Source organism: Balaenoptera borealis, assembly GCF_965194805.1.
Source record: "Balaenoptera borealis genome assembly, chromosome: 5".
Classification (NCBI taxonomy): domain Eukaryota; kingdom Metazoa; phylum Chordata; class Mammalia; order Artiodactyla; family Balaenopteridae; genus Balaenoptera; species Balaenoptera borealis.
In genome coordinates this window covers 137,894,577-137,911,842 of record NC_138862.1, presented here as the reverse complement: position 1 = coordinate 137,911,842, position 17,266 = coordinate 137,894,577, and the positions used below count along the sequence as shown (strand labels likewise).

Below are 17,266 nucleotides of genomic sequence, written 5' to 3'. Positions count from 1 at the left end.
CGGAGAGGGGGTGTGGAAGGGAGAGAGGGAAAGGGGACGGAAGGGAAAGGGGGGGGGGGGAAAAAAAAAATAGGCCATCCCGCGCATGCGCTCTAGCGGCAGCGGAGGAGGGCTCGGCCCGCGGCTCCCTCCTCGCCTCGCGCCTCGCGGGGCCCCACAGGCCCGGCCCCGAGAGCAAGCGCGTCGCGCCCGCGCAGTCTTCGGGCCCCGGCGGGCGCCTGCGCACCAGCGTCCTGGGCGCGCGAGCCGCGGGGTTATTAGAGGTGGAGCGCGGGGAGGGCGCGAGGCAGGAGGCGGCCGCCGTTACGGCGCGGGCGTGGTCACGTGGCCGCTGGTCACCGCCGCCGCCACCCCCTCCCGCCCTGTTCTCTATCTGGTCGGGTCCGGCCCGGCCGGCACCACGAGCGCCCGGCAGAGACTGAGGGAGAGAGAAAGAGGAGGGGAGGAGGAGGAGGAGGATTCAGGGAGTAGGAGCTGGGGAGCCCTCCTGCGCCACAGGTAAAATAATGATGATAATCGTAAAGCAGCCCGGGCCCCCTGAGCGCCTCCGCCTTCCTCCAGCGCAGCCCCCACATGCAGACGCTCCCGCCCCGGTCTCCCCTCAGCCTCTCAGGACGAGTCCCGCCTCCCCTCGCTCCGCCGCCGCCTCCCTGGCAGGCCTGTGGTGCCGCCGCCGCCGCCGCGGACGGGGACTCGCAGCGCCCTCCGCGTGTGCGCATCCTGGGCGGGCGGGGGTTGGGTGGCGGGAGAGTAGACTCTTTCGCTGCGGGGCGGCGGGGCCGGGGGCCTGTTCCCCAGCTTGCTGCCTGCCTGCCCTTTGGGGTCCCGGCCGCAGGGCCCCCTGCAGCGAGAAGGCAGAGCCTGGTGGCCGGACCCGGGCTCCACTTCCTACTTGGTAGATTTCCCTGTTCATTTCAGCCCCGGGCAGCACGCTTCCTTCGCGGGCCGGAAGCCAAACGGACCCGAAATCCCCAAATGTTTTAAAGTGCAGCCTTGAGAAAAAAGCTTTTCACTTTTCAAAATGGAAACGTGACCTTGTTTGAGTACGACTTGAGTTTTTTCACCTGTAGGAACATGCAAGTTGAGGCCGTTCAGGGTATGAGAAAAACTTTGCAGAGGGTGAACATTGATTTTTTTTTTTTTTTAACGGCTCCCCCCGCCCCTTTCCTGGAAAAAGGAGCACCAACCTCCAAAACAATTTCCTGATTCTACAAGTGACCTAGAGTTTGTTCAGTAGCTATTAAGTAGTTTTACTTCCAGGATATGATTTATGTTTAAAGTTAACATCTTTTAGATTTTTTTCTGAATAATTATCTGGAAAGAGTTTTCACTTGTCAACGTCGAATTCTGACTCCCAAAATTTTAGAATGCAGGTTGCACACCTTTGGGCCGGATTGCGCTGAAACTTCTAGACCCAGTCATTCTTTTGTATTCTTTGTACCACAAAATATAGCCCCAATATATGACTATGTAGTCCCTATATATTATGAGCGTGCGCTGTTACACTGTTGAAAGTAAACCTTTGAGCACCTTTGGTATCAGTGATAAAGAAATTCATTTATGTGTTGGTTAATTCTCTTAAGGAGCTTTTCTGATTCTACGTCTTGGTAGTTTTCACATCTTATCTCTAAATTCAGTTGTAAACTGGAGCATTTTTAATTTTTACAGCTATCTGCAGTAGAGTCCTGTAGAGCAGTTCTTCTCAAACTTCAGTGTGCCTAGGAATCCCTTGGGGCTCCTGTTTAAATATGCAAATTCTGATTCAGTAGATCAGATACAGCTTGGTATTCTTTATTTCTTATAAGCTCTTACCTGCGGCTGGAGGAGGAACTATTCTTGAGTAGCAAAAATGTAGATTACTTGTTTGCTAAGAAATAAAGTGTATCAATGAACAAGTGCGTTTTAATAATTCACGTTTGGTGTAGAGGTGGCTTGAGATAAGAGACACATGGCAGGTTGAACTGAGAGCTCTTGCCTTAGGGAAATCCCTTATGCAGAGTAAGCTAAGTCCAGGTCCCAGGGGAGGTGATAGCGGAACTGGGAGAACTCCCTCAACTAGGAAGAGTGCAGGTACCACGTGTGCATGCTGTGTGGTGCCTACATCACTTGGCCTGCTAATATTCCATGGAAGCTTGGTGTACTTCTAACTGAAGGACTTGCTCAGCAATGGGTAGTTGGATTTTTATCAACATAAAGGCTATACATCATGCTCTTGAAAGTTTCTTTTATTGGTGAACGTATTGAGTGTGTTGCTCTTTCTGTCACCCGTTCAAATGCAGCCTCAGTTGAGTAGTGCATTCCTGAGCCTTGGAAGCAAACTTGTAAACAATATAGGGTCTCCACCTGTCGAGTTTTTTCCTAAATTTTAAAAAATGTAAATTGGAAAGTTTATGTTTAAAAAAAGTAAGTTGAAAAGTGTCACACGTAACTTCATATATTCATACTTTATATGCATAAAAATGGTTGTACTTAAGTTTTGAAAAAGTTTATGGCAGTATAACATCAACTACTTTTAGCATCGTAATTTTTATAGTCTTCATTCTAGTTCTTACTTCACTATTTTTTTTTTTTTTAATTTTATTATTTATTTATTTATTTTTGGCTGTGTTGGGTCTTCGTTTCTGTGCGAGGGCTTTCTCTAGTTGCGGCAAGTGGGGGCCACTCACTCTTCATCGCGGTGCGCGGGCCTCTCACTATCGCGGCCTCTCTTGTTGCGGAGCACAGGCTCCAGACGCGCAGGCTCAGCAATTGTGGCTCACGGGCCTAGTTGCTCCGCGGCATGTGGGATCCTCCCAGACCAGGGCTCGAACCCGTGTCCCCTGCATTGGCAGGCAGACTCTCAACCACTGCGCCACCAGGGAAGCCCCACTATTGTTTTTCATGTTAAATAATATGACAGTACTTTTTTTCTTCCAGTTTTATTGAGATATAATTGATATATAGCACTCTGTATAAGTTTAAGGTGTGGAGCATAATGATTTGGCTTACATCATGAAATGATTATTACGATAAGTTTAGTGAACATCGATTATCTCATATAGATATTAAAGAAATAGAAAAAAATTTTTTTCCTTGTGATGAGAACTCTTAGGATTTAACAACTTTTTAACAGCTCTTAACTTTCATATGCAACGTAAAACAGTGTTAATTATGTTTATCATGTTTTATGTTATATCCCTTGTACTTATTTATCTCATAACTGGAAGTTTGTACCTTTCGTCTGCCTTCATCCAACTCCCCCTCCCTCCACCCCTGGCTCTGTTAACCGCAAATTTGATCTCTTTTTCTTATTATATTTATTTATGTATGTATTTATTTATTTATTTAACATCTTTATTGGAGTATAATTGCTTTACCACGGTGTGTTAGTTTCTGCTGTATAACAAAGTGAATCAGCTATATGTATACATATATCCCCATATCTCCTCCCTCTTGCGTCTCCCTCCCACCCTCCCTATCCCACCCCTCTAGGTGGTCACAAAGCACCGAGCTGATCTCCCTGTGCTATGTGGCTGCTTCCCACTAGCTATCTATTGTACATTTGGTAGTGTATATATGTCAGTGCCACTCTCTCACTTTGTCCCAGCTTACCCTTCCCCCTCCCCATGTCCTCAAGTCCATTCTCTACATCTGCGTCTTTATTCCTGTCCTGACCCTAGGTTCTTCAGAACCATTGTTTTTTTTTTTTTTTGATTCCATATATGTGTGTTAGCATATGGTATTTGTTTTTCTCTTTCTGACTTACTTCACTCTGTGTGATAGTCTCTAGGTCCTGATCTCTTTTTCTATGAGTTAGTTTTTGAAGTATAATTGACCCACAACACTGTTATTTCCTATTACACAACATCTAGTTACAATTTATCATCCTACAAAGCTATTACATAGTTATTGACTATATTCTTCACACTGTACATTTTATACCTGTGATTCATTTATTTTGCAACTGGAATTTGTACCTCTTAATCCCCCTCACCTATTTCATTCCTCCTCCCACCTCTCTCGCAACCACCTATTTGTTCTCTATATATATAACTGTTTCAATTTTGTTATGTTTGTTCATTTGTTTTTTAGGTTTCACATATAAGTGAAATCATACGGTATTTGTCTTTCTGACTCATTTCACTTAGCATAATACCTTATAGGTCCATCCATGTTGTTGCAAATGGCAAGATTTCATTCTTTTTTATGGATGAGTAATACTGCATTTTGTGTGTGTGTGTGTGTGTGTGTGTGTGTGTGTGTGTGTGTGTGTGTATGTATACACACACACACCCCACATCTTCTTTATCCATTCATCTATTGATGGACACTTAGGTTGCTTTCATATCTTGGCTATTGTAAATAATGTTGCAATAAATATAGAGGTGCATATATCTTTTCTAATTAGTGTTTTTGTTTTCTTCATATAAATACCCAGGAGTGGCATTGCTGGAACTTTGGTAATTTTATTTTTAATTTTTTGAGAACTCTCAATACTGTTTTCCATAGTGGCTGCACTGATTCACATTCCCACCAATAGTGCACAAGGGTTCCCTTTTTTCCACATCCTCACCAACACTTGTTATTTGTTGTCTTGTTGATAATAGCTATTCTGACAGGTGTGAGGTGATATCTCAGTGTGGTTTTGATTTGCATTTCCCTGATGATTAGTGATGTTGAGCATCTTTTCATTTGCCTGTTGGCTATATATTCTTTGGAAGAATGTCTGTTGAGATCCTCTGCACATTTTTCAATCAGGTTGTTTGTTTTTTGATATTGAATTGTATGGGTTCTTTTTATATTTTGGATATTAACCCCTTATCAGATACATGATTTGGAAATAGCTTCTCCCATTCAGTAGGCAGCCTTTTCATTTTATTAATCGTTTCCATTGCTATGCAAAAGTTTTTAAGTTTGATGTAGTCCCATTTGTTAATTTTTACTTTTGTTTCCCTTGCCTGAGGAGACATATCCAAAAAAATATTGCTAAGATTGATGTCAAAGAGCTTACTATTTAGGTGTTCTTTAAGAAGTTTTATGGTTTCAGGTCTTACATTTAAGTCATTAATCCATTTTGAATGTATTTTTCTGCATGGTGAGAGAGAGTAGTCCAGCTTGATTCTTTTGCATGTAGCTGTTCAGTTTCCCCAACATCATTTATTGAAGAGGCTGTCTTTTCCCCATTGTATATTCTTGCCTCCTTTGTTGTAGATTAATTGCACATGTAAGTATGGGTTCATTTCTGGGCTCTTTATTTTGTTCCATTAATGTTTGTGTCTGTTTTTGTGACAGTACCGTCCTGTTTTGATTAATGTAGCTTTGTAATATAGTTTGAAATCAGGGAGCGTGATACCTCCAGCTCTGTTCTTCTTTCTCAAGATTATTTTGGCTATTTGGGTTTTTTTTTTATGTTTCCATCCAAATATTAGAATTATTCTAGTTCTGTGAAAAATGCCTCTGGTATTTTGATAGGGATTGCATTGAATCTGCAGGTTGCCTTGGGTAGCATGGCCATTTTAACAATATTACTTCCTCCAATCCATGAACACAGTATATCTATCTGTGTTGTCTTTGATTTCTTTCATCAGTATCTGATAGTTTTCTGAGTCTAGATCTCTTACTTCCTTAGATTTATTCCAAGATATTTTATTCTTTTTGATGTGATTATAAATGTGATTAATTTATTACTTAATTTTTCTTTCTGATAGTTTGTTATATATAGAAATGCAGCAGATTTCTGTATATTAATTTTGTATTCTGCAACTTTACCAAATCCTTGATGAGTTCTAGTAGTTCTTTGGTGGCATCTTTAGGATCTTCTATGGATAGTGTCATGTCATCCGCAGACAGTGACAGTTTTACTTTCTCCTTTCTAATCTGGATTCCTTTTACTTTGTTTTTCTTGTCTGATTGTTGTGGCTAGGACTTCCAATACTACGTTGAATAAAAGTTCCAGTACTATGTTGAATGAAAATGTTGAGAGTGGGCATCCTTGTCTTGTTCCTGATCTTAGAGGAAATGCTTTCTTCACTGTTGAGTGTGATGTTGGCTGTGGGCTTGTCATTTATGGCCTTTATTATGTTGATGTATGTTCCCTCTCTACCCACGTTTTTGAGAGTTTTTATCAAAAATGGATGTTGAATTTTGTCACAAGCCTTTTCTGGACCTATTGAGATGATTGTATGATTTTTGTACTTCAGCTTTTTAATGTGGTATATCCCATTAATGGATTTGCAGATATTGAACCATCTTTGCATTCCTGGAAGAAATTCCTCTTGATCATGATGTATGGTCCTTTTAATGTATTGTTGGATTTGATTTGCTAATATTTTGTTGAGGATTTTTGCATGTATGTTCATCAGTGATATTGGTCTGTAATTTTCTTTTTTTGTGTATCTTTGTCTGACTGTGGTATCAGAGTGATGCTGGCTTCACTAGATAGAATGGGTTTGTAAGTGTTCCGTCCTCTGCAATTTTTTGGAATAGTTTGAGAAGGATAAGTGTTAACTCTTCTCTGAGTTTTTGGAAGAATTCATCTGTGAAGCCATCTGGTCCTTGGACTTTTGTTTGTTGGAAGTTTCTAAAATTACTGATTCAACTTCATTACTGCTAATTGGTCTGTTCATATTTTCTATTTCTTCTTGGTTCAGTCTTGGGAGATTGTACCTTTCTAAGAATTTGTCCATTTCTTCTAGGTTGTCCATTTATTGGTGTACAGTTGTTCATAGTAATCTCTTATGATCCTTTTTATTTCTGTGGTGTCATTTGTAACTTCTTTTTTATTTCTGGTTTCCATTTGCATGGAGTACCTTTTTTCATCCCCCTAACTTTTAGTCTGTGTGTGTCTTTACATCTGAAGTGAGTCTCTTTTTAGGTAACATATATATGGGTCTTATTTTATATCCATTCAGTCACTCTTTGTCTTTTGATTGGAGCATTTAGTCCATTTACATTTAAAGTAATTATTGATAGGTGTGTACTTACTGCTGTTTTGTAATTGTTTTCTGGTTATTTTCATAATTTATTTGTTCCTTTTTTCTCCTTTTGATTTGGTGACTATCTTTAGTGTTACTTTTGGATTCCTTTCTCTTTTCTGCATGTGTATTTAGTATAGATTTTTGGTTTGTGATTAGCATGAGGTTTATGTGTGTGTATATGTGTATATATATACATGTTCATCATATATATCTATATATATCTATATAGTTATGATTGTTTTAAGTTGATGATCTTTTAAGTTCGAATGTGTTTTAACAACCATGCATTTTTAACCCCTTCCCCCAGTTTACCATTTTTGACATCATATTTTACATCCGTTTGTTTTGTGGATCCCTTAAGTATTTGTTGTGGATGTTTTTACAAGTTTTGTCCTTTTACTTTTCTACTAGCTTTATAAGTGGTTGATTGACTACCTTTACTGTATATTTGCCTTTACCAATGAGTGTTCCTTTTGTAATTTTCATATTTCTAGTTGTGGCCCTTTATTTTTCACTTAGACAAGTCCTTTTAACATTTCTTGTAAAGCCAGTTTAGTGAGGTTGAACTCTTTTAGCTTTTGCTTGCCTGTAAAACTTTTGATCTCTCCATCAAATCTGAATGAAAGCTTTGGCAGGAAGAGTGTTGATGGTAGGTTTTTTCCTTTCATCATTTTAACTGTTTATATTGTGCCACTTCTTCCCAGCCTGCAATATTTCTGCTGAAAAGTCAGCTTATAGCCTTATCAGATTTTTCTCATATGTAACTTGTTGCTTTTTCCTTGCTGCTTTTAATATTCTCTCTTGATTTTTAATTTTGGCCATTTTAGATACAGTGTGTCTTGGTTTGATCCTCTTTGGGTTGATGCTGCTTAGGATTCTCTGTGCTTCCTGGACCTCGATGTCTGTTTCCTTTCCCAGGTTAGAGAAGTTTTTGGCTATTATGTTTTCAAATATGTTATTTGCCCCTTTCTCTCTTCTCCATCTGGGATCCCTTTAATGTGAATGTTAGTACACTTGATGTTGTCCCAGAGGTCTCTTAAACTTTCCTCACTTCTTTTTCTTTTTTCTTTTTTCTGTTTAGCTTCAGTGATTTCCACTACTCTGTCTTCTAGCTCACTGATGCGTTTCTCTGTATCATTTAGTCTACTGTTGATTCCTTCTAGTGTATTTTTCATTTCAGTTATTGTATTCTTCATCTCTGTTTGGTTCTTCTTTATATTTTCCAACTCTTTGTTAAAAACTTCTAACTTCTCATTCTGTTTATTTAGTCTTATCCGGAGTTATTTGATCATCTTTCTGATCACTACTTTGAACTTTTATTGGGTAGGTTGCTTATCCCCACTTCAGCTAGTTCTTCTTCTGGGGTTTTATTTTGTTCCTTTGTTTGGAATATATTCTTCTGTCATCTTATTTTGCCTAGTTTGCTATTTTTATTTCTGTGTATCTGGTAGGTTGGTTACATTTCATGATCTTGGAGAAGAGGTCTTTTGTAGGAGACATCCTATGTTTCCCAGCAGTGCACTCCCCTCTAGTCACCAGAACTATATGTTATAGGGCCCACCTGTGTGGGCTGTGTGGGTCCTTCTGTTGTGGCAGGCTGACTGCTATTGGTGGTCTGGTAGGTATGGCAGGCCCCTGGTCTCGTTGGTGGGGCTGGGTCATGAGACAGCTGGCTGTGGGTTCCTGGGGGGTCCCGCAGCTAGCGCTGATTGGTAGGTGGGCAGAGCTGGGTTCTGGGGTGGGTGTAGGTCCAGGGGGTCCTAGCACTAGAGTCTGTTTGCTGGTGGGCAGGGCCAGTCCCTGACATGGCTAGCTGTGGTGTCTGAGGTGTTTCAGGGCTGCTGTTGGCCCTGGTGAGTGAGGCTGGATTGCAGGGTGGCTGGCTGAGGGGTCCAAGGTGTCTTGGAGCTTGGGTCAACCTGCTGATGAGTGGGGTTGGGGCCTAGGGGCTCCTGGGACTAGTCCTGGGCTGCTGATGGATGGAGCCAGGTTCCAGGTTCTCTGGCTGCAGGGCCTTGGGGGTCCTAGAGCTGGTGTCTGCCTGCTGTTGGGCTGGGGGTGGTTCCTGACACATCTGGCTGTGGCTTCTGGGTTGTCCTGAAGCTGATGTTGGCCTGCTGGTGGGTGGGGCTGGTGCCCAAGGCATCCTGGGGCTGGTGCCCAGCCAGTGGTGGGTGAGTCCGGGTCCTGGGGCTAGTGCCAGCCCACCTGTGGGCGGATTCGTGTATGACAGTACTTTTGAAGCACTTACTAAGTGCCAGGCACTGTTCTAAGCACTTTATGTATCTTAATTCATTTAATCCTCACACCAACCTCGAAGGAAACTAAAGCAGAGAGGGTAAAAGTCACATGCCAGCACAGAGCTGGGATTCTGGCTGACTCTAGAGTCCATGCTTTTAAAAGTCTTCTCTTTGTTGTGTTTTGGAAGAAAATAAATGAATGATACTCTTTTAAATCCCCTTTTCCTAGTACTGTTGAGAATTATCGAGCTTGACTTTCATTTTAAAATTCAAATTTGTCATTCTTTTTTTTTTTTTTAATTCCCCCCATTTTATCCCACTTCAAAATGAAGAATTGCCTCAATGATTGTAATCTTTTCTGAATAAGACATTGAAATTTGCAACGGTTTATTTTGTTTGCACTTGTTTGCTGGACTGGTCTCTTAAGTTTGTATGTCACTCTTAAAAGTGAAAGTGGTGTCTGTTTCCTTTTGAACCTGCAAGTTTTGAGTCCTTCATTTCTTGCCTATGACTGTCTCCCCTCCCCTCCCCTCCCCTCCCCCTCTATGCATATATGGTAGATTTATTTATGTTTGTTATTCTAACATTTAGGATTTTGAGGGGGATTGACTGGGTTACTGACTTTTTATTTGGCCAGTAACGACAATAAGAAACTAAACATTGATCATCATTATCATATTTAACACTGAGAAGGTAAGAATGACAACCTTAGAATGAAAAATGGTATTTTAAGTTGAATAATTTGTGTTTCATAAAAATATATATATCGTCTGCTCCCCACCCGCTTTCTGCCTCAGACCACTGAAAACTTTATCCCACATCAGCCCAGTCTGAGGAATGGTGCCGTACACCTGGTCTAAAACATTTCTCTTAATGTGGACAGATCATTAAAATGGCAGTGCTATACAGTTTGTGTACTAGAATTTGAGAACTGAGAGGTTATGAATGGGGGCAGTTATGGAGGGGAAAGAGATGGGGGAGGGCCTGAGGCTAATTCCAGTGGCATTAATTTTCTATTAACTGGGATAATAGTAAGTTTGAGAAGGAAGTCAGTATAACAGCAAATCTGTGTTATAAATGTTTTCTCCATGCTTATTCTCTATTGTGATGTCTCTCATAATGCCATGCTGGCCAGTTACTTAGCCTCACAGTGCCTCACTTTTCTCATCTTTAAAATGGGGATAATAATAGAAACTACCTCACAAAGTTGTTTTGAGGATTAAATGATTATATGTGTATGTATACATGTGTGTATACACATAAACACGTGTAATATATGTATTATACCTATGCTGTTCTTATTATGTTATATGTATAAATGTTACATACACACGTGTGTGTGTGTGTGTGTGTATATATGACATATATGTAGATAAACAGTTGTCCCTTGGTATTGGCAGGGGATTCATTCCAGGACCCCTGTGGATACCAAAATCTGTGGATGCTCAAGTCCCTTATAGAAAATGGCATAATATTTGCATATAGTATACACACATCCTTAAGCATACTTTAGATCATCTCTAGATTACTTATAATACCTAATGCAATGTAAGTACTATGTAAATGGTTGCCGGAGCCTGGCAAATTCAAGTTTTGTTTTTTTGGACTTTCTGGAATTTTATTTTTTTCCCCTGAATATCTTTGATTCATGATTGATTAAATCTGCAGATGTGGAACCAGAGTATATGGAGGGCTGACTGTATATATACATACAATGCTTAGGTAGTATCTGGTACATAGCTAATGCTACAATCTTAAGTGTTAGATATTATGTTCTGCTGTGGATAATCTGCAGTGGTTGATCATATCCACATATTCAAGACTGACTATATTTGAATGAACTTAATGGAAATCGTACATTTATTTGGTATAAGGCTGTAGGGCCAAGAAAACAGAAAGTTTGTGCTTTTTTGGATGAAAATACAAGATTGGTATAGTAATGATTTTATCCCTTTGGAGATGTAAATATGAATAAATATGGTTTGGCAGCTCAGATCTTTCAAAACAAGGAAGTAAGGCTGTAGAAACAATAAAAGATGTCTTTGGTGGTGGTATAAAAGGATTAGTTTAAAATTTTCAAGTGTAGTGTTATGAAGCCCAGAACAAGATAACCTTTTTCTGGAGGCTTCTCTGATTACAACTTTTACCTTCCTCAACTGACTTGTTTGCTCCTTGAAATAATTCATCTTTCTTTGCATCCTCCAAACTTGGTCTGTAGTCCCTTATCTGAAACCCATGGTGGCATATGTGTCTCAGAAGTAAAAAGTTTTTTGGAACTTAGAAAATTAATATGGTGCATATGCCGTATATCATGAAACCTCCTGTGGGTAGGAGCAGTCACCCCATAATCAGACACATTAATTTTCCCAGCAAAATTATACATCTTCACACTAAGTAGAATAAAAAAGACTATAAGAAACCTTACATTAGTTAGGCCATGTTTCTCTGGCAGCTTAGAAAATAATTTTTAGGTTTTAGAGCTTTTTGGATTTTTGGAGTTGGAGATAAGGGATTGGGGTCTGTGTGTGTCTGTGTATGTGTGTCTGTGTGTGTATATATTTTTTTTAGTATTTATATTCATCATAGTGCCTGTCTCCTTGAGTAGACAGAGAACTGGAATATAGGATCTGTGTGTTAGTATTTTGTATCTTTAGCATCTATAGGGCCTGGCATGCAGTAGATACTCATTAAATGTCCATTAGTTTGTATGAAAAACATCTAAAGATAATATCATTCAGTCATCGTTCTGTGCTGCATGTCGTATCTGTGGCTGACTCAATGAAAATATTTAATAATCGCAGATTTATTATTTTTTTAACTCAATTGCCCAGGAAAGGTGGTTATTGGACAACTTTTTTTGAAACAAGAGATTTGAAATAGTCATTACAGAGGATTGCAAATTTTCATAAATTTGTATTGACAAGAATGTTTATCTTGACCTTTTTATGGGTCATGAAGTCTATATTTAGAAGAATGATTTACTTTTTAAAATTGATTAGATTTAGTTATATATGATAATTACAATAAACTAGCTGTGGTATATCTGTCTAAAGAAAATGCTGCCATGGGTGAATATCTTTGGTCAAATAATCACAGTATGATAATCTAGATGGCCATTAGAAAATAGGTGTTTTTTTTCCTATTACAAAAAGTAATGCTTATTGTGGAAATTTAATAAAAATGGATTATCAAAAATAGTCACGTGGACTGTTGGATAGTTCTTAAAGTTCTCTTCAGGGTTATCGTGCTTGGAGAGGCTGAAAATAAAGTCAGGTTTGTAGTACAAGTACTAGTTTAGAAAGCCAAGTAACAAATGCGGGAATGCTTTATGTTTTAGTGTTACTAAACGTTTTGTCCCTAAGTAAGATAAAAAGGTTGAACCAAAAGTAATGAAGTCTCCACTTCCAAATAGTGGGGTCTTCAGAATAATTAGATCAGTGAGAAGTAAGCTCCCACTTCTGATATGACCACCTTGGGGGAGATGCACCCGCCTTCTGATGGAGTTGGGGTGAAGACTGAGCCCAACTCACAGGCTCTGGCTGCAGAGGCAAGCATTTTGTTTGCTGATAACCAGTGGGGATCAGAGTCAACCCCTTGAGAGTTTCCCAGAATGCTACCTTTGGAGTTGTTGCAGGAATCCAAGAAGAGGTACTAACACTGTATCTCTTGCCATCTTGGGGTGAGATAGTGGATTGATTGCCCTGGATCCCTTGTAGGATTTGGGGGTGAAGGTGGATTTGATAGGAGATGGGCAGATGGTACCACTATGTCGGTTTTTGTCTGCTTCATTCATTAAAGTAGACTTCTTTTTCTTCATGAAGTCCAAGAATCTTGTGGTAAGAATGCTCATTTTGATAGGTCGATGTGTACGGTGTGGGGAGGATTGGGATAAATTGCCTCCCTTCTCCAATCTGCATTTCTCTTAACTAATTTAGGGTTAATTTTAATTTCATTATCCTGTGTTGTGTGTATGTAAATTGTAGCTATACACAGCTGAACATGTGTATATGTAAATAATACCTAATTTTTAAAAAATTAATTAATTTATTTTATTATTTTGGCTGTGTTGGGACTTCATTGCTGTGCGGGCTTTCTCTAGTTGTGGCAAGTGGGGGCTACTCCTTGTTGCGTTGCGCGGGCTTCTCATTGCGGTGGCTTCTCTTGTTGTGGAGCGTGGGCTGTAGGTGCACGGGCTTCAGTAGTTGTGGCACGTGGGCTCAGTAGTTGTGGCTTGTGGGCTCTAGAGCACAGGCTCAGTAGTAGTGGCGCACGGGCTTAGTTGCTCCGTGGCATGTGGGATCTTCCCGGACTAGGGCTCGAACCCGTGTCCCCTGCATTGGCAGGTGGATTCTTAACCACTGCACCACCAGGGAAGCCCTGTCTTTTTAAACTAAAAGTGATTCTTGCTATTTTGTTGCTTGCATTTATTTTTCATTTAATATTTTATGTTACTTCTCTTACTACTTTTCCACGTACTTTTTGGTCACTCCATACTATTTCATTGTATGAATGGGCTATAAGTAGTCCTCCATTCTTGGACACCTAGATTCCTCTCACTCTTTCTGATGAGAAGTGATACACTGACTATTATTGTATTGATAGCTCATGTCCCTTTGTGCCTGTGAATTATTGTTAATTTAGGAAAAACTGTGGTGGGTGGAATTAGCAGGTCAAAAGATAATTTAACAGTTGTGTTACATTTGGCTAAATTGCCCACCAGGAAGGTTGTAGCACTTTACCCTTTACTACAAAACTGTTTGAGAGGCCCTGTACCTATTGTTATTGGGTATTATCTTATCTTTCTTTATTTTAATAGCTTTATTTGGGTATATGTGACTTTATCCCTGTTCCCCTTTTTTTGTTTTCTTACAGTTTTAAACATTTTATGTAGTTAGATCTTGCTCTTCTTTTATTTATCTTGTAGAGCTTTTCCTACCTTGTGGTTATATAGCTATTATTTTATATTTTCAACCATTTTCATAGTTTAAATTTAAAATTTTGGGTTTGGAGTTATTCCAGAACATGTTGAATGGCATAGTGTGAAGTGGTACAAGAAATTCTAAGCTTTTTAAAAATTAAATTAAATTAATTTATTTATTTTGGTTGAGCTGGGTCTTAGTTGTGGCATGCGGGGTCCTTAGTTGTGGCTTGCTGGCTTCTCAGTTGTGGAATGCAAACTCTTAGTTGAGGCATGCATGTGGGATCTAGTTCCCTGACCAGAGATCAAACCCAGGCCCCCTGCATTGAGAGGCCTGCATTGAGAGCTCAGAGTCTCACCCACTGCACCACCAGGGAAGTCCCTAAAAAATTCTAAGGTTTTTGATCAGCCAGTTTTCTCAGTACTCCTTAATGAATGACCTATTCTTTCTCCATATATATCAGTAGCTTTGTCATTTGGTCTTCTAGTCAGTCACACAGTATTTTATTTTTTATTGTTGTGAATAGGATTTTCGTGTGTGTGTGTGTGTGTGTGTGTGTGTGTATTTTTGCTACCAGACAATTTCTGGTAAATAGAAAAGCTGTTGATGTTTCATGTGTATTTATTTTGTAACCAGTCACTTTCTGACTATTTATCATCACAGCTTTTCAGTTGATTCTCTTACCTTTTCCAGGTAGATAAGTATACCATGTGAAGCTAGCCATTTTTGTAGAGAGATCAAATTGTACATCGTGTGGGCTTCTTGGAGTATCAAGCATCATGAGTTTCTTTTCCTGGTCAGGTGGTATAATTTTCTACTCCTCATGGTGAGTTTTCTTTTCAAGCTATGGTCCATTTAAAGTTCTCCAACCCAAAGCCTGTGATTTTCAAAACTGAGTGTAGTGGAGGCCTTTGGGAAGTGATCAGTAGACCAGGAGGCAGTGAAGGTGGGGCGGAATGGGAGAGGCAGGCATGGGGAAGTGCCTGATATGCCAGCTCTTCCTTCTCTGACCCCTTTTCTGATTTCTGATTATTTTTCTGGGCTTCTTCAATTTTGCCCTTTTTAATGATTTTCTGGCTTCTTATTTAATTCTCCAGATATACTTTGTTTTCTTTCTTTCTTTCATACAGTTGCTCCCCTACCTCCTTTTTACTTTGATCCGGAATACAGATGTAGTAGTCTGAGAAGTAGTCCTGAGCAGTCCCTCTGATTTCCTTCCTTATTGTTACTAAAACTACTGCAAAATGCCCTGACCAGTGGCCACCGTGCATCCTATCATGCAAAGGGTATGGCAAGACATTGATTAAACTTAGGTTTCCTCATAGAATAAAACCACTGTTTTAGAAGCGTTAACAAAATGAGAGAGACATACTTTATAAAGACAAATTGCGAGAGGATTGTAGAGTTGTAGCTGGGTGGTTGAGGACTCCAGAGGACACAGAGAGAGATTAGTTTTACAAAGAGAGAACAGGTTTCTGAAGAGTCTGTTATCTTAGGTCTCCAACCGATTTCTTCCCTGGGCTTTAGACCTGGGGATCCCATTGCCTATTGGATAACTCCCCTTTTGGGTGGCCCACAGAAAGCTCAATTTCAGTATGTGTGCAACTGAATTTACCATCTTTTCTTAGAAAACCTATTCCCCCTCCCAAGTTTATTATCTCACTGGTTGGTACCTCCATCTCTCTAGTTGTTCAAAGCCAGAAACCTGGCAGACACACTTTATTCCCTTTTCCCAAATCCTCACATAAAGGCATCAAGCTCTGTGGATTCTACCTCTTGAATCCAATGTCTGTTTATCCCCACTACTTCTACTCTGGTATATCATCTTTGGATGTCTAGATCATCAGCTCTTGATTATGTTTCTGTAAGGTTGTCTCATTGGTGTCCCTGTAGCCTGATGATCTTTCTAAGCTCTCGTCTGATTCTCTTACACTGTAGCGTAAAACCCTTCAATGCAGTCCTCCCTCAGTATCTATCAGGGATTTGTTCCACAACCCCCAGCAGATATTGAAGTCCACAGATGCACGAGTTACTTGCAGTCGGCCCACATATTGGCAGGTTCTGCATCCACAGATTCAACCAACCACGGATGGAATATGCAGGGATATAATATAAGGTGGGCTGACTGTGGTCTCCATCATCTATTTCTCAGTCTTGTGTCTTCTTCTTCTGCCTCGCCTGTACTCTGTGATTTCATTATAAAGTACTGAAATATTTGAGTTTTTGGAACCGTTTATGATTTTGCTCACCTCAAGCTTGGAATATTCTATCTCTTGATCTTACTGACTTCTTGTGAGGTCTCAGCTTAAATGCCACTGCTCCAGAAGGCTTACTTAAACCACTAAGTCTGTGTTGTACCCTTCCTGTTTGGCCAAATAACCTGTACTACTCCATAACATTTATTATGTGTTAAAATTGTCTTTTTATGTAAGAGCCTGTTTCCCACTTTTGACTGCTCTGTGAGCTCCAAGGCCACGTACATCATCTTTACTCATACTTCTGGTGCTGTGCCTATTAAAAGTAGATGTCCTGTAACAGGTACTGTTCTAGGTGCTGAAAATAGAGCAGTAAATAAGAAGCTGTTCCAGTTGTTAGCTGCTGTGTCATAAGCTACTCCAAACCTTACTATCTTAAGACAACAGTAATATTTATTTACTCATGATTTTATAATTTGTATAGGACATGGTACAGGAGGGGAGGTTTTTCTCTGTTTCACTTGGTGTCCGCTCATTGGAGGTCATAGTTTCCACTTCTAAGATGGCTCACTCATAAGGCTGACAGTTGATGCTGGCTGCTCTCTGGGAGCTAAACTAGGCTGTTGATCACAGCACCTACGTGAGGCCTCTCCATGTGGCCTGGGTGTGACTGGTGGTCTCTGAGAGTGAGTGTCCCAAGAACAAGCATTCTAAGAGGTAGGAGATAGAAGCAGCTAGCGCTCTTAATGATTAGGCTTAAAACTGATGAGCGTTACTTCTGCTGTATTCTATTGATTAAATAGTTAGTCAGCCTAGGTTCAATGGGAGGAGAATTAAACTCCATCTTCCGGTGCAGAAAGTGACAGAAAATTTATGACCATGTTTAATCCACCACACAGACCTAAAACACAAACAAAAAAATAAAACTATAAAAATTATTGGATGAGTTAATTTGT

At 40.1% G+C, this 17,266-nt stretch overlaps 1 protein-coding gene across 17 annotated transcripts in view; it reads left to right on the top strand.

Moving 5' to 3' along the window:
- The first annotated feature begins 261 nt into the window (after positions 1 to 261).
- TBC1D5 (TBC1 domain family member 5) overlaps positions 262 to 17,266 on the top strand; it is a 530,543-nt gene continuing 513,538 nt past the window's right edge. For 15 of the 17 annotated variants that reach the window (XM_082392668.1, XM_082392665.1, XM_082392670.1 and 12 more), the window contains exon 1: positions 262 to 498. The gene's annotated coding sequence lies outside the window, so the exon portion shown is untranslated. The remainder of the gene's footprint in view (positions 499 to 17,266) is intronic. The other 2 variants (XM_082392673.1, XM_082392676.1) reach the window with 2 other exon arrangements.